This window comes from Bufo bufo, chromosome 1, assembly GCF_905171765.1.
Source record: "Bufo bufo chromosome 1, aBufBuf1.1, whole genome shotgun sequence".
In the NCBI taxonomy this organism is placed as follows: Eukaryota; Metazoa; Chordata; class Amphibia; order Anura; family Bufonidae; genus Bufo; species Bufo bufo.
In genome coordinates, this window is record NC_053389.1 from 198154405 (window position 1) to 198173172 (window position 18768).

The 18768-nt window shown below is 45.3% G+C and overlaps 1 protein-coding gene across 2 annotated transcripts in view; it reads left to right on the forward strand.

Moving 5' to 3' along the window:
• Positions 1-18768, forward strand: part of SYT3 (synaptotagmin 3) — a 349741-nt gene that overhangs the window by 126154 nt on the left and 204819 nt on the right. The gene's annotated exons all lie outside the window — the stretch shown is intronic.

An 18768-nucleotide genomic window follows, 5' to 3' on the forward strand; every position in this document is an offset into this window, starting at 1 on the left:
GAAAGTCACTGTTAAAGGGGCGGTCACTGTGAAAGTCAATGTTAAAGGGGTGGTCACTGTGGAGGTCACTGTTAAACGGGCGATCACTGTGAAAGTCACTGTTAAAGGAGTGGTCACTGTGAAAGTCACTGTTAAAGGGGCAGTCACTGTTAAAAAGGCGGTCATTGTAAAAGTCACTGTTAAAGGGGCGGTCATTGTGAAAGTCAATGTTAAAGGGGCGGTCACTGTGAAAATCACTTTTATAGGGACGGACACTGTGGAGGTCTCTGTTAAAAGGGCGGGCACTGTGGAAGTCACTGTTAAAGGGGCGGGCACTGTAAAGGTCACTGTTAAAGGGGCGGCCACTATGAAGGTCACTGTTAAAGGAGTGGTCAATTCTAAAGGAGCAGTCGCTGTTAAAGGGGCGTGCACTGTTGAGGTCACTGTTAAAGGGGCAGGCACTGTTAAAGGGGCGGGCACTGTGAAGGTCATTGTTAAAGGGGCGGGCAATGTGGAGGTCATTGTTAAAGGGGCGGTCACTGTGAAAGTCTCTGTTATGGGGAAACTGTCGATATCTTTTTACGACACACGGAAACATAAAATGAAATAGATGAAATATACCTGAGCGAAGCCGGGTCCTTCTTCTAGTTGTATATAAAGTGCAAGTGCTGCCAAAAATTACAAGTAAGAGGCTCTCCGATAAAACCTGTATATCACATAAAGGAGGGCCTCATTCACATTGTGGTGCAATTGTTTAGGTAGTGGGACTCCTACACTCATAAAGCCTATGCACTAAGTGAAAGGGCATCATACACACCCTTGAAAAATTATGATTGATGGCCTACTGGTGACCCTCAAAAACATTAGGAGCAAGGACCTGCTGGTGACCCTCTAAAATATTAGGGGCGAGGGCCTGCTGCTGATCTGACCATCTAAAACATTAGGGGTGAGGGACTGCTGCTGAGATGACCCTCTAAAACATTAGGAGTGAGGGTCTGCTGCTGGGCTGACCCTCTAAAACATTATGGGCGAGTGCCTGCTGGAGGCCCTCTAAAACATTAGGGGTGAGAGTCTGCTGCTGAGCTGACCTTCTAAAACATTAGGAGCGAGGGCAGCCCAATAAGCATGTTGATATGATGGAGGAGGAGGACGAGAAAAGGAAGATTGAACCATATACCTTTTTTTGTGGTGAAAGGGGTACATGGGAATACAGTGTATTCAATACACCATAAAAGCCACATTTAAAGTGCCTTTGTGTTCAGCCGCTTTCCTCTGGTGGAGTAGAGAAGTCAGGGGAAATCCAGGCCTTGTTCATTTTGACAATAGTCAACCGGTCAGCATTTTCAGTTGACAGACGGATGCGCTTATCAGTTATCATGCCCCCAGCAGCACTAAATGCCCACTCAGACAAAACGCTGGTGGCAGGGCAGGCCAGCACCTGCAAGGCGTAGAGCGGCAGTTCGTGCCACATGTCCAGCTTGGACACCCAATAGTTGTAAGGCACAGAAAGATCACTAAGGACGCTGACACGGTCTGCTACGTACTCTTTAACCATCTTCCAAAACTTTTTCCTCCTTGTGACACTAGGCCGAACATTAGGGTGAGGGTGCTGGCAGGGTGTCATAAAACTATGCCGGGCCTTGGAGGGTGTTGCCCTGCCTCTGTTGGAACTGCTGTGTGTTTCCCTTGTCTCCCCTCCTCAGTTGCCCAAAGAACTACGTACTCTGCCGCCAGCATTGTCAAATGGAAATTTATGGAGCAATTTTTCCACAAGGACCTTCTGGTATTGCACCATTTTGTTAGTCCTCTCCACCACAGGAATGAGAGATGAGAAGTTCTGTTTGTAGCTGGGGTCGAGAAGGGTGAACAAACAGTAATCGGTGTTGGATCGGCCCTCAAGATTGGCCAAAACCTCTCCAACACATCCCGCATGTATTGCCACTGGGAGTGGTAATTGGTGATATATCTTACCGTGTCTGTTACTTTATTTTTTGGCTTAGAGTGGATCAGATCTTGGCGCATTGAATGTTTTGCACAGTTGTATGCCTTCTTCACTGATCTCCTACTATACCCTTCACTGGTCTCCTACTATACCCTCTTCCCAGAAAATGTTGTCGTGGAATATTTGAAATTCAAAGTCTTCATGGGTTGAACATGGGAAAGGCAGCCTAACATGAAGTCAGTCATGTGTGTCAGAGTACCAACAGGCAAGACTTCGCTGTCGTCATCAGGAGGATGACTCTCAATCTCCTCTTCCACCTCTTCTGCCCACCAACGCTGAACAGATGGAATTAAACTTCCATGGGTACTACCCTCTGTAGCAGAGGCAACTGTCTCCTGCTCCTCCTCCTTCTCAACCTCCTCTTCATCGTCCAATTCGCGCTGAGAAGACGAACTGAGGGTGGTCTGGCTATCACCCTGTGTACTGTCTTCCTCCATTTCCACCTCTTCCACATGCAAAGCGTCCGCCTTAATTGTGATCAGTGAGCGTTTCAGTAGACACAGAAGTGGGATGGTTACGCTGATAATAGCGGCATCGCAGCTCACCATCTGTGTTGATTCCTCAAAGTTTCTTAAAACCTCAGAGAGGTCAGACATCTATGCCAACAGTCAGTTAGCTGGCAATTGCATGCTCTGCTGACTTTCGGAAATGGGTACTCATGCAGCGCACCTTCACCAGTACCTCAGGCAAATTTGGGCAGGTTTTAAGAAACCGCTGAACCACTAAGTTAAACACGGGGGCTAGGCATGATATGTGTGTGAGCTTGCTGAGCACCAAGTTACGGCCATTATTAGACACATCCATGCCTGGTTGTAGGTTATAACCTGCCACAGCTCTGCAGTGGTGTGCTGTTTGTCACCTAAGCAAACTAGTTTCAGAACTGCCTGTTGCCGCTTCCCCACTGCAGTGATACACTGCTTTCAGCTACTGACTGATGGCTGACTGGTGCTGCAAGATGAAAATTCAGAGGTGGAAGTGGAGGAGGTGGAGGAGGAGAAGGGGGGTTGCAGCCACTAATGTAGGTGGTGGCGAAAATTCTGAATGGAAGTAGGGCCCACAATCCTTGGTGTTGGTAGCACCTGTGCCATCCCAGGGTACGACTCGCTCCCGGCAAGTTCAACCAGTGTGTCGTCAGAGAAATGTAGCGTCCTTGTCCAAAAGCACTTGTCCACTTGTCGTTAAGTGGACCTTCCCAATAACTGCGGTGGTCAGTGCATGGGTGATGTTACGGGACACATGCTGGTGTAAGGCAGGGACGGCACACTGGGAAAAATAGTGGTGGCTGGGAAGCTGAAGTGTCAGAAGCCAGTATCATATGGTAGCGTGGTACAGAGGATCAGACAGGCTCAGGGTCAGGCAGGTCCAGTATTCGAGGCAGGCATGCACCCCTTTAGGACGCCAGCATGAGATGGAGCACATAGACACATCTGGCGTAAACAGCAGCGGGCAGCGAGGCAGGAGATGCTGGGGATATGACAGGTAAGACAGCGGGAGGTATGGCAGAAGGCCCAGGCCTAACAATAGATGATAACGATACATTAGTAAGTGCCTTTAACCCCTTTAACCCTTTTGCTACCAGCTCCTTGCATTTACGGCACTGGAGCGATGTTTAAACATGGCGACCGCTGCACCTGCAAGGTCGACAGGTCCGATGCTGATCGCGGTCATTACAGCCTTTAGATGCCATGATCAAGTGTGATCACGGCATCTAAAGAGTAAAAAACCTGGGTTAATACTGGGGATGCCGGTAATTTACTGTAATAGGCTGGGTCTCTCTGATGAGACCCATCTTATTAGCACTGCAATTCCTATGTTGACCAGCAATTCACATATTACTGTGCTGCTATTTGCAGTTTGGTAATATTGAATAAAAAAAAAGGAGTGAACATGGTAGCCTCCTAGACTGGCTACGAAAAACATAAAAAATAAAAATAAAAACATATATCGCCTGTAGAGTGTTAGAAGATGAAGGCAGCCATCATCACACTGGGCCTCTTTTCAGGTTCTTTATTTCATAAGTGAATCCGGCTCAACGCGTCTCGGGACTATGCAAAGTCCCTTCATCAGGAGAAGCACAATAAATAGTGAGTATACATTACATGCATCAAATCATACCTTATATAGGGTTACAAAAGACCACCAAATATAGAGGGACGGGTGGCAAATACCATGCGGCCACGAGGGGCGCAAGGCTCGCTCAATTGCACATGACTGTGCCGGCATGCTATACTACGCATGACCGGAAGTTAGGTTCCGATGCATTCCACTGTGGAACGCATCGGCTGGTGAGTCCTCCTTATTGGATTGCTACAAATGGTGCGGCGAGGACGGGCCTTTCAAACTCTAATGCGTTCCACTGTGGAACGCATCGGCTGGTGAGTCCTCCTTATTGGATAGCTACAAGGGGTGTGGCGAGGCCCGGCCTGTCAAGCTCCGATGCGTTCCACTGTGGAACGCATCAGGTCGTGAGTCCTCCTTGTTGGGTGGCTAAAGGGGGTGTGGTGAGGCCCGGCCTATTGCTGTGCATGCCCAGACTTCTGGAAAGCCGATGCGTTCCACTGTGGAACACATCGTTTACTACCAGAGGATCGCACATGACAGGAGCCCTCGCCACACCCCCTTTAGCCGCCCAACAAGGAGGACTCACGACTCGGTGAATTCCACATTGGACTGCATCGGAGCTTGACAGGCCGGGCCTCACCACACCCTTTGTAGCCATCCAATAAGGAGGACTCACCAGCCGATGTGTTCCACAGTGGAACGCATCGGAATTTGAAAGGCCGGGCCCGCCGTACAATTTGTAGCCATCCAATAAGGAAGGCTCACCAGCCAATGCGTTCCACAGTGGAACGCATCGGAGCCTAACTTCTGGTCATGCGCAGTATAGTATGCCGGCACCGTCATGCGCAATTAAGCAAGCCTGGCATCCCCCGTGGCCACATGGTATTTTCCACCCCTCCCTCCATATTTGGTGGTCTTTTGTAACCCTATATAAGGTATGATTTGATGCATGTAATGTATACTCACTATTTATTGTGCTGCTAGTGATGAAGGGACTTTGCATAGCTCCGAAACATGTGGAGCCGGATTCACTTATGAAATAAAGAACCTGAAAAGAGGCCCAGTGTGACGATGGCTGCCTTAATCTTCTAACACTCTGCAGGCGATCCAGGCTGGGGGGGCTAATAGAGTCACCCGGTGTCTTGAGTTTATCCAGGTTAACCACCCCCCTCGTGAAGTAAGTCACAATACTCATTTTATGCTTGTATTGTCATCTTCTATTTACACTTCAAACACGCTTTTGTTTTGTATTTATGCCTATCCCTCCACCACAGACCCTAGCCATAACTTGGGACACCTGTGCAAGTGTGGGTCTGATTGACAAACTACAGGAAGTGCAGAATTATTAGGCAAGTTGTATTTTTGAGGATTAATTTTATTATTGAACAACAACCTTGTTCTCAATGAACCCAAAAATCTCATTAATATCAAAGCTGAATATTTTTGGAAGTAGTTTTTAGTTTGTTTTTAGTTTTAGCTATTTTAGGGGGATATCTGTGTGTGCAGGTGACTATTACTGTGCATAATTATTAGGCAACTTAACAAAAAACAAATATATACCCATTTCAATTATTTATTTTTACCAGTGAAACCAATATAACATCTCAACATTCACAAATTTACATTTCTGACATTCAAAAACAAAACAAAAACAAATCAGTGACCAATATAGCCACCTTTCTTTGCAAGGACACTCGAAAGCCTGCCATCCATGGATTCTGTCAGTGTTTTGATCTGTTCACCATCAACATTGCGTGCAGCAGCAACCACAGCCTCCCAGACACTGTTCCGAGAGGTGTACTGTTTTCCCTCCTTGTAAATCTCACATTTGATGATGGACCACAGGTTCTCAATGGGGTTCAGATCAGGTGAACAAGGAGGCCATGTCATTAGATTTTCTTCTTTTATACCCTTTCTTGCCAGCCACGCTGTGGAGTACTTGGACGCGTGTGATGGAGCATTGTCCTGCATGAAAATCATGTTTTTCTTGAAGGATGCAGACTTCTTCCTGTACCACTGCTTGAAGAAGGTGTCTTCCAGAAACTGGCAGTAGGACTGGGAGTTGAGCTTGACTCCATCCTCAACCCGAAAAGGCCCCACAAGCTCATCTTTGATGATACCAGCCCAAACCAGTACTCCACCTCCACCTTGCTGGCGTCTGAGTCGGACTGGAGCTCTCTGCCCTTTACCAATCCAGCCACGGGCCCATCCATCTGGCCCATCAAGACTCACTCTCATTTCATCAGTCCATAAAACCTTAGAAAAATCAGTCTTGAGATATTTCTTGGCCCAGTCTTGACGTTTCAGCTTGTGTGTCTTGTTCAGTGGTGGTCGTCTTTCAGCCTTTCTTACCTTGGCCATGTCTCTGAGTATTGCACACCTTGTGCTTTTGGGCACTCCAGTGATGTTGCAGCTCTGAAATATGGCCAAACTGGTGGCAAGTGGCATCTTGGCAGCTGCACGCTTGACTTTTCTCAGTTCATGGGCAGTTATTTTGCGCCTTGGTTTTTCCACACGCTTCTTGCGACCCTGTTGACTATTTTGAATGAAACGCTTGATTGTTCGATGATAACGTTTCAGAAGCTTTGCAATTTTAAGAGTGCTGCATCCCTCTGCAAGATATCTCACTATTTTTGACTTTTCTGAGCCTGTCAAGTCCTTCTTTTGACCCATTTTGCCAAAGGAAAGGAAGTTGCCTAATAATTATGCACACCTGATATAGGGTGTTGTTGTCATTAGACCACACCCCTTCTCATTACAGAGATGCACATCACCTAATATGCTTAATTGGTAGTAGGCTTTCGAGCCTATGCAGCTTGGAGTAAGACAACATGCATAAAGAGGATGATGTGGTCAAAATACTCATTTGCCTAATAATTCTGCACTCCCTGTATACTGTGATTCTGGATCTATAGATATAGATAGAGACCTAATTCTTGAACAATCGTTCTCATTAAGTACGGGGTACATTTTGATTGGACTCCTGTGGATCACAATCTAGAGGTATTGATTCAGCGCCACTACGTGGGTAGAGGCCTGGTTGCATCAGGTGGGTTAGCCCCCTTGACCTTCCACATCCAACCTATCTTGTCTTTGCACTTTTATAGCCTGAGACATGAAAACCAACCTGCTGTCTGGATCTTCTACCATGAGAAAATGCTGGACCCCACCTAGATACAATTTAATCGTGTTGTAGGAAAGTTTGAGTTCGGTGTGGCAGTAAACCATGAAAGCCATGATGTACGTGATCTTGTTGGTATTATCTCTTGGGTGAAGGAGTGCGAATTGGTTAGAAACGTTCCAGACGGTTTTATAATTTCTAGCCGTGTTGACAGACAGAGACTTTTGCACGAGGGACTTGGCTGAAGAAATGTAAGAATTTAATCCATGATCAAGGTTTGGAAAGCTGGAGGGGATAATCCCACTCGTTCCGCTTCCAACATTGCCTGGAAAAAATTATGAAAATTAAAATGCGATAAAGCATCTGCAGCAACATTTTGTGTGCCCTGAAAGTGCCTGCATGATACATGAAAATTATGGCACAGGGAAATCCAGACCAGCCTGCGGACAAAAGACATGATAAAAAGTGACTTTGATCTGCCCTTGGTGATGATCTCTACTACTGCCTGGTTGTCAGTGACGAAAACTACCGAAGAATTGGCCCATTGCCTGCCCCATACTTGGGCAGCCACAACGATTGGGTAGACTTCTAGTAATGGAGAAGAGTTCAAAGAATCCTTAACTAAATAGACTTCTGGGGGCCAAGAACCTGCGAACCACTGATTCCCAAAAATTGCCCTGAAACCACCGGAAGAGGTGGCGTCTGAAAACAAAAAACGTGGCCGATGCGGGACCCCAATGAAGAACAAACAGGGAGATTCTATTCCAACTGGCCAGGAACGTGTTCCTCATGGCCAAATCGGCTATTGCTATGGATCTGTATTGCTCGGGGGCTGAGGGAAGTATCTGCAATAACCTGGATGTGAAAGCCCTGCCTTGGGGCATGACTCTGGTATTGAAATTCAACATACCCAGCCAAGATTGTAATTCTACTTTTGGGAAAACTCTGGAACCTACTGATTTTAAGATGGCTTCCTTAATTTTTGAGAGCTTCCCATCTGGTAGCTAGGCTTCCATTTTAATGATATCTAAAACTATACCCAGGAAGGTAATTAGCGTCAAGGGGCCTTCTATTTTTGAAGGTGCAACTGGGACATTAAGTTCTGAGAAGACTTAGAGAAGGGACTTAAGTTTGCTAGGCGTGCAGTCTGTTTTTTCTATAAACAGGAAATCATCTAAATAATGGATGACCAGCGGACAATCACAACGGTTGACCAAGATCCAGTGCAGAGCCTGCGCAAATTGGTTGAAAATCCAAGGACTGCTCTTGGACCCGAAGGTCAAGCGGTTTGCAAAATAGTAAAGATCTTGCCACTTAATGCCGTAAAACTTCCAAAGCTGTGGTCGGACGAGCAGCAGCTTGAAAGCGTACACGATGTCTGCTTTGGATAACTAAGCCCCTCTACCTACCTGGAGGATGAGCTGGATAGCCTTATTGACTAAAGAATATTGCATAGAGAATTATTCGGAGGGAACTAGGGAATTGAGACTGGGAATGCTGGAACCATGAGCCGCGGAGAGGTCGTAAATCAAACGTTTTTTATTGGAGAATTTTCTTGTTACAAAAGCAATGGGGTTAATCCTGCAATAATCAAAGGGGACAGAGGGAAAAGGCCCGATGAGAAACCCTTTATCCAATTCTGACTGAATTAGAGCCCCTACTGAGTCGGTATCCCCAGCAGCTGACAGGAGATTGGGACCCTCCCAAGTGGACTGGGGAAGGGCGGCTAAACCCGTGTAGAACCCTTCAGTGATATCAGGAATTGGATGAACTGCGGATTATTGTGGTCTTGGAGGAGTGCTGCTAAAAGGTCCACATTAACCCTGAGTAGTCATGTGGTTCTGGACGATCTTTGGGGGCAAGCTGTTAGGGGGTGAGCTCTAAAACAAATGGAACATACATGAAGGGCTCTACACTTGTTGTAGACTGAGAGGTTGTAGTTGTTGCACACTTGGCTGTTATCCAGAAAGACTATAGCACGGACCAATTTGTCTGTGGATGGGGCAGGTCTTTGCCGAAAACTGGAAATACTAGGGAGAAATCTGTATTGTCCCACTACGTAAGGGTGGGCACTACACAAGTGTCAATTGGGTCACGTTGTTCTCCACCTCCTGTGGAACATGGTTATGGTATTTTATATTGCATTGTAATGTATAATTCAATGTTATTTTCCTGTGTACCAGGCCTGTTAGGGGTGTAGTTCCTCCTCCTAGGCAGTAGAGGGAGATAGGGAACCCCCTAGTATATATAGTCAGGTCCAGACCAGAGAGAGGGAGTGTGTAGTCAGAAGCCAGTGTGCAATTTACCCAGAAGAAAGCTGGAAAGCAGCTTCTGACATGCAGCTAGATAGCCCAGGCTCCTAGCTTTCCCCCAGGAGAAGAGGTTCCCTCCTGAAGATAACTAGCACCTTATCAAGTACAGAGCAGAGCCATTCATTTCAATGGTTCTGCAAAAAAAACGGAATGTACTCCGTATGCATTCCGTTTCCGTATTTCCTTTTTTCTGTTTCGTTTTAACATAGAACATGTCCTATTATTGCCCGCAAATCACGTTCCGTGGCTCCATTCAAGTCAATGGGTCCGCAAAAAAAAACGGAACACATACGGAAATGCATCCGTATGTCTTCCGTTTCCGTTCCGTTTTTTGCTGAACCATTTATTAAAAATGTTATGCCCAGCCCAATTTTATCTATGTAATTACTGTATACTGTATATGCCATACGGAAAAACGGAAAAACGGAACAAAAACGGAAACACAACGGAAACAAAAAACGGAACAACGGATCCGTGAAAAACGGACCACAAAACACTGAAAAAGCCATACGGTCGTGTGCAATAGGCCTTAGTCAGTGATTTCCATCAGTGATTGTGAGCCAAAACCAGGTGCGGCTCTAAACACACAACAGGTGCAGTTCATTCCCTTATACATTAGGTCTGTGGATGCGCCACTCATTGTTTTGGCTCACAATTACTGATGGAAATCACTGACCAAAACACGTGAGAATGAGGCATATATGATTCGGACCCAGAGAATGAAGGGCCCAAGTCAGTTTTGCTGCAAAGGGAACGCCGTAGGGACAATCCTGTAAAACGAGGAAATTTTTTTTATTTTTTTTCCAATTCCACCACATTTGGATTTTCTTTCCCACTTCCCACTACATTGTATTTCATATTAAATGGTGGCATTAGAACATACAACTTGTCCTGCAAAAAACAAGCCCTTGAATTGATATGTGAACAGAAAATTAAAAAAGTTATGGCTCCAAGAAGACAGGGAAAAAAAATGAAAACGCAAAAATGAAAAAAAAAAAGCCTCTGGTATCCAAAGGGTTAAAGGAATCATAAAATAAAATAAATAAAAACTGACAACTTCCCTTCAGAGAATTTTTAAGTTACAAATTATATATCTGCAGAGATTTAGTCTGCATCATTGCATAAATACAGCACTGGGACTGTCAGATAAATTATCACTTTAGATAAAGCTTGGATTAACTGCTATTTAAATCTGCTATAGTGGATTCTTACTCCTGTCTTTTTATCTTATATTTATATCAATCAGATTCAGATGTATCAATGGTGGTGAAGCAAAGTTCTGAGGGCTAATGGGGAGATGTGTTACAGGGATGGCCTCTGTGAGCAGTGATCCAAGATTTAAAACAATATTTGGTTAGAATAAGGGTTGTGCCAGGCACCCATTCATTTTTACTACACCTTCAGATGGGTAACTCTTTTGTCAATCCTGTAGACCTGGAATAGACCTTGAATTTAGCATGCTAACACGTGTAGGGTAATTTATTAAACTGGTGTAAAGAAGAACTGGCTTAGTTGCCCCACAGTGATGAGCGGCAGGGGCAGTATTCGAATTTGCAATATTTTGCGAATATTTGGGCAAATATTCTTTATATATTGGCAAATTCATGATCTCCAGTCAATATTTTCTTGATTGTGAAAATTGGCAATCGGAAAATTTGCGATAACAATTTGCGATACGAAAATTCCGATTAACACTACTCCTAAAGTCAAAGATATTGCAGCCTTCTCATTGGCCCACAAGCAAGAAGTAGTGAGGTATCATGGGAACTGATGAAAAAAAATCTTAAATATTCGCGATATAGCACTATATTCTAGATATTTGCGAATTCTCGAAGTGCCAATATTCGCGATAAAAATTTGCAATTTGAATATTTGCGATCAACACTGTTGCCCTATAGGCACCAATCAGATTCCACCTTTCAGTTTCCAAAGGAGCTGTGCAAAATTAAAGGTAGAATGTGATTGGTTGCTATGGGCAACTAAGTCAGATCTACATTATACCAGTTTGATAAATTAAACCCATTGGTATACAAAGTTGAACAACATCCCACCATAGAACTGCAGAGTGTGTGAGACTTTGCAACCATTCCTTGTTCCTCCCTGAACTCTGGAACTTTGATATCATTTAATTCTTCCACAGTGCAACTTTTATGAGATTTGAAAGTCCCATTAGAAGAGTGGCACAAGATGAAATCTCGGAATGAGTATTATAAGCCACTGGCCATGTCAATGGGGGCTCCGACAGCAACCCCTGTGCAGGCTTATATCTCCAGAAGCTATAAACAGCTTTGTCTGTGAGCAGCAGCACAGCCAGAAGATTAGCTGTGTAGTCTGAAATCTCAAGAGGTTATGGTTGGCATAGTAAAGCATGTGCAAGCAAGCTCCTAGGATCTCATCTGTCTGGTCATAGCATAGAATGTGTAAAACATCTATTTTCTATGCTAATATACAGGGATTACTCTTCTGTGTTTCTCCATAGATCTATAGTCAAAAATAGGAATATTCTAAATCTTGGCTACTTATTGTTTTGTTCAGCCAGTTTGGAGTCAGCAGCCGTTAATACTGGTGATCAGCGAAATGTTAAAAAAATTTGATTTGGCTGCTTTGCTTATTTTTACAAAAACATTGCTTTGTGACGAATCGCTTCATCATGAAGCACATTTCTTTGTAAGTAGTGGGTGCAATGACAGGGTGCGGCGATTGTGCCGCCCTCCGTCATTGTACCTCTCAGATGTCGTATTCATGGCTGATTCTGGCATCTGATAGTAATAATACGGTGTAAAATAGAGAAAAAATTTATAAAATCATACTTACCTCATTCATTTGATCACAAAGAGCTGGCTGACACCATCTTGATTCAAGATCTATCGCCAAATCTCATGTGGTCTGTGATGACATTATCACATCGGCTGGCATGGTGACGTCATTACCGTGCACAGGATTTCATGCGAGATCTTCAATCAAGATGACAGCGGCCGGCTGTTCGCGCTCAAACAGATGAGGTAAGTATGATTTTTTAAATTTTTTACCACCATTCAGGGAAAATCAGTTTTCTACCACGAAGCACGATGAAATTCATCTTTGCGCGAAACAAATTTTCCCTGAAAATCAGATCGAATTCCACTTCGTGAAGTTCCATTCAGTCAACACTTTTAATAGCATATGCATATCGCTATACACAGTATATACATTATAAATATACTGTGCTGACTTATTTCTTGTTATATTTAAGGAATTCTAATCTGTGATTGTTAGCTATTTCTGTATGCACCGTCATACGTAGAAGGCACCTTCTGGTGACCTGCCCAGTGGACTCCTAAGAATAGAATGCTCGCACTGTCTGTTCATGGGGACAGGTTCCCTTTAAATTAATAATATTATGGTCTTTCTGCAGCCACCACTGGAGGGAGCTTAAGTGTTTACTGCATACTGTTTTATCATCTTCTTTTTGATTGACAGGGCCAGGGTGGGACTGGCAGAGTATAAAGAAAAAGTGTAAAGTACTTTTAAATTTAACTGAGCTATCCTTTCAAGTCAGTGTGCTTTGTTGTACATTAAAATTACTGGTTAGACAGACCCTTTTAGGGAAACCTGTTGAACATGCTATAGAGCAGGAGGAGCAGAGCCGATTGATATATTGTTTTGTGTGAAAACATTCAGTAGAACTTGTATCTCATTTATTTAAATTCCTGCTCATTCTGGGCTTCGAAGTCAAGGAGGTGGTCCTATCAGTGATTGACAACCTTCCCTCTATAATTGTGTATACACAGATAGCTGTCAGTCACTGATAAGACCGTCTTCTTCACTTCAAAGCCCAGAATTAGTGATGAACTTATGGTTCGCCTGGCGGTCAGTTTGCAGCGAACTTTGAGCGTTCGCGATCCGCTAAACATGCGAACATATGGCAATATTATTTTGCATTGCGCCAAACTTTGACCCATGACACATCCATCAGGTGGGATAGGACAGCCTATTGAGACGTTTCAGCACATGGACACTCCCCCACCCTATAACAGAACCCGATCTGGCTGCCATTTTACCTACTGTATTTTGTCAGTGTAGGGAGAGGTTGCTTTGTGGAGCAGGGACAGGCTGTTAGGGACATCAAACGCTAGTTAATAGGGCCCCAAAAGTCCTTTTAAGTACTGGTATAGATGTGCTATCGATAGGTGTGATATACAGAGGGGTGTATTGCAGAGAAGACCGGCACTCGCTGTAGATAAATCTTGTATTTATTGGTCACATATACAGGGAGTATGATATACTTATAATATGCATTATAACATAGAAAGTATATTGTAGTGCATTTGTATTGTGCAGCAGTTGTGTGCGGTTCTGCTGCGATACCGCAGCTATATAGAGGGACAAACGCTATTGGAACATCTAATTGCAACGGGTGTGATATACTGTACTAGTTGCTTCCCCCAAAAATCTGATTGAGGTAGGGGTGTGATATACCTATAATATACTTTCTATATAGTGCATTTGAACTGTGCAGCAGTTGTGTGCGGTTCTGCTGCGATACAGCAGCTATATAGATGGACAAACGCTATTGGAACAACTAATTGCAACGGGTGTGATATACCCGTTGCCCCCCCAAAAAAATGGATTGAGATGTGTGTTATACCTGCTTCTAAAAAAGACTGATTAAGGGGTTAGATATACATGCTTCCACCAAATATTGATTGAGGTCTGCATGATACCTGCTTCCACAAATACTGCTCTTCTCTAGGGACTTAGGCACAGGGTCATTTTGAAAATGACAGACAGAGAAAGAGGCAAGCTGTTCCGCAGGGGTGGTAGGGTTCGGGCAGGTGCACCAGGCTGGAGCCTAAGTGGGAAGTTGGAGAAGGCTCGTGCGATTACTTCAAAGGACACACCTGAGTTGGTTGAGTGGCTCACTCACCCTTCCACTTCTGCACCCTCCTCATCCTCTGTATCTGTACCCTCCTCACTCTTAGCTGTGTGCACCCCTAAATACACCACCACCACCACCACCACCATAGCCCCAAGGAGGGTGGTCCCCGCTGTTGCTGCCTACTCTGAGATCTCAAATGTCAGTGGTGGTGAAGGTGAGGATGATGACGTGTCGATGGACGTCACGTGGGTGCCTACAAGAGAGGAAGAGGAGGGGAGTTCAGAGGGAGAGACGGAGCAGCAGAGAGGGAGGTGAAGGAGGAGAAGCAGGCACAGCTTACGGGGCACAGGAGGCAAATGTACAGTATCTGCAGCCTGTGCTGTCAATGTATAAGTCGCGGTAAGCCCAACACTCACCTAGGGATGACCGCCTTAAGAAGGCACCTGGCCTCCCATCACTGAGCCCAGTAGGAGCAATACCGTCAGAACCCACAAAGCCACACTCCAGGCGCTCCATGTCCTGCCTCTTCTCCTTCTCCTCTCTCCTCACATTTGTCCTCCACTGCACCTTCCACTGTGCCATCGTTGCATTCATCTGGCATAAGGCAGGCTTCCGTGGTCCAAATATTTGAGCGTAAAATGATGATGATGCCGGATAACCCTCTTGCCCAACGGCTGACCGCTGGCTTGTTAGAACTGCTAGCCTGCCAACTACTGCCATATAAACTGGTGGACTCCGAGTCCTTTAGAAAATTTGTGGCCATTGGCACACCGCAAAGGAAGGTCCCCGGAAGGAAATATTTTTCCCAAAAGGGCATCCTAGAGCTATATGGCCACGTTCAGCGGCAAGTGAATATATCTCTGGCACACAGTGTCGTGCCAAGATACATATGACCACAGACACGTGGTCTAGCAAACACGGGCCGGGAAGGTACATAACTTTTACTGCCCACTGGGTGAACCTTCTGACAGCCGTCAAGCATATAACCTGCGGCTCCTGTGTGGATTTGGTGTTACCACCATGGATTGCATGCGGGCCTGCCTCTTCTTCTCCTCCTCCTATTCCATCCTCCTTCTCCTCCACAGCTGACTCCTCCTTTTCCACTGCTACCGCCTCTTCCGCTGCGCTCCCAAGCTCCTCAGAACCTATTCGACGTCCCAAGTGAGACGTAGCCATGCTGTGCTGCGGATGTTGTGCCTAAAAGCCTAGAGCCACACCGGTCCTACACTGCATTTTGCTCTGCGGTCACAGGCCGAACTTAGTCGTGCAGTAATTCATTGCCAAATACCCCGGGGTCCAGTACCTCTTGCGGCAGGCCAGGAAAATCTCTGGCCATTTTAGAGGATCTTACACGGCCATGGCTCGCCTTGCTGACGTTCAGTGGCGACACCACTTGCACAACAGACGTCTGGTTTGTGACAGCCTGACACGCTGAAACTCCACCTTGTATATGCTTGATGGGCTTCTTCAGCAGCAATTTGCCGTTAACGACTATCTGTACGAACTCTGCAGCAGGACAGGTTCTGGGGAACTTGGTTTCTATTCACCGCACCAGTGGATGCTCATGCACGACGCATGCAGACTTCTGCTGCCATTTGATGAGATCACCAAACTGGTCAGTCGCAGCCAGGGCGCCATCAGTGACATTGCTCCTTATGCCTTCTTTCTGGAGCGTGTATTGCGTCATGTCATTGATCAAGCTATCAAGGAGCAGGAAGATGAGGAAGTCGCAATGCTGAATGAATTCCCAGGGGGGGCTACTCCATCTGAGACAAGTCAGCAGGAGTCTGAAGAGGAGTTAGAGGAGGATGTTGGCTGGGGGGAGGAGGAGTAAGAAGAGCAGGCTTTGAGGGGGACTTCAAACTTTTCGGGGATTCATGATGTTGTCCGTGGATGGGGGGGAGGAGACCGAGGACGACATTCTCCTGGGCGATGAGCAGGAGCCAGGGCGCTCCACCACTTCCAATTTAGGGCAAATGGGGGCCTTTATGCTCCAGTGTCTGCAGAGGGACCCCTGTAAAAAAAGCATAAGGACAGGGCAAGGACCAGTACTGGGTGGCAACATATTTAGACCCCCGGTACAAACACAAAATGGCAGACATGTTACCAGCATCACAGAAGGCTGGCAGAAAGCAGCATTTCCATAGCTTGCTGCGAGAGATGCTGCATTCTGCTGTTCAGGCGCTGGCAGTGGAATTTCCACCCACAGTGAAACAGGTGCGGGTACCAATACTACCGTGCCTGCAAGAAGAGGGCGGTTTGAAGATGTGTTGGTCACTACGGAGATCATTCTTGCAGCCAACCCATCGACAGCCGTTCTCCAAATCCAGCCTCAGGGAACGCCTAGACCAACAGGTGTCCGACTACATCGGGTTAACTGCTGACGTGGACACTCTGAGAAGCGAGGAACCCCTGGACTACTGGGTGTGCAGGCTTGACCTGTGGCCAGAGCTGGCACAATTTGCCATGGAAATCTTGGATTGCCCTAAGTCGAGTGTCCTGTCCGAAAAGACGTGCAGCACAGCAGGGGGGGATTGTGACCAATAAGCGCACTTGCCTAGCTCACGACAGTGTGGACTACCTCACATTTCTTAAAAATGAATGAGGCATGGATCTTGGAGGAATTCAACACCTGTGACGACCACGTCGTGAATTTCCTCATGCCAGCCCACACATATCCGCCACAACCCAGAACATAGAATGGTCCTTGTCTTATGTATATAGAGTGGCATAAATGGCCTTTTCTGTCAGGTGAATGCCTAATTTTTGGGGCCTCTACTCCAGTGGACTAAAGTAAATTTTTCATCCAGTGACCGCATAACCCCTTAGTGACCACCCATACGTGTTTTTACAGCGGTCACTAAGGGGCCTTAGGCTGGGCCGCCGCGTTTTTATGGTGGCCCAGTCTAAGCGCTGCACGGCTCCCCCGTGCAGCGGGGAGCACGGACCCAACTCTCACATGAGAGCCAGGGCCCTGCTCTAACAGCCAATCCGGGCTGTTTAACCCTTTACATGCTGGGCACAATGGCGCCCGCTGCATGTAAAGTGGTGACAGAGGGAGCGGACTCCCTCTGTCTCCCATCAGCACCCCGAAAATGCGATCGTGGGGTGCTGATGTGTTGGGAAGCTTACCTTGCTTCTGATCAGGGCCCCGAGCCTGTCTTCCGTTATCTCCAGCAGGCTGTGCCTCTCTGGCGCAGCCTGCTGGTCAATGTTTGAATAGCATTGCTATTGAAATGCAATGCATTATAGAGATAATGCATTACATTTTAAAAGCAATCAAAATACTGTATATTATAGTCCCCTTGTGGGACTATTAAGTAGTAAAAAAAATAGAAAAAAAATACACATTTATTAAATAAAAAAATTCCATAAAATAAAAAAAATATGCTTTTTTTTCCATTAAAAATACGCTTTTCAAAGAAAAAAATTGCAAAAAGAAAATATCCCCCTTATGTTTGGTATTGCCGCGTCCGTAACAACCGGGACTACATAAATATTACATAAATTATCCCCTATGGTGAACGCCGTAAAAATAAAATAAAAAAAAAGACAGAATTTCGAATTTATTCTTAGTTTCTTTCTTAGGTCTTGTGAAGTGGCAATGCAAAATATATTTTTTTGTTAATAAAAGGGGTTTTATTGCAAAAAAAGTAGTAAAACGTAAACAAAATTATAAGTATTTAGTATCACTGTAATCGTACTGACCCAGAGAATAAAGATATTATGTTATTTGTACCGAAAAATGAACGCCATAAGATTTATAATGTAAAAACGCAGTGGCAGTATTGCTATTTTTCCCCATCTCCCTCCCAGAAACAGTTAATAAAAGTTAATCAGAAAGTTATGTGTACCCCAAAATGGCGCCATTAAAAACTACAACTTGTCCTGTAAAAAACAAGCCCTCATAAAGCTATATAGACGAAAAAATAAAAAAGTTATAGCTCTTGGAATGCGACCATGAAAAAAGGAAGAAAAACGCTTGGTCATAAAGGCCCAAACAGGCTTGGTCACTAAGGGGTTAATGTACCTCCAGCCACAGAATCACAAGTCCTTTTGTGTCAGGTGAATGCCTAATTTTTGGGGCCTGTACTCCAGTGGCCTACAGTTCTATTTTTATCCAGTGACCGCCTAATGTACCTCTAGCCACATCAGCCAAAGTTCTTTTCTGTCAGGTGAATGCCAAATTTTTTCGGTCTGTACTGGCCTACAGTAAAAATTTTATCCAGTGAGCGTCTAATCTGCCTCCATCCACATCAGACAAAGTTCTTTTCTGTCAGGTGAATGCCTAATTTTTGGGGCCTGTACTCCAGTGGCCTACAGTTCTATTTTTATCCAGTGCCCACTTAATGTACCTCCAGCCACATCATGACAAGTTATTTTCTGTCAGGTGAATGCCTAATTTTTGGGGCCCGTACTCCCATGGCCTAAAATA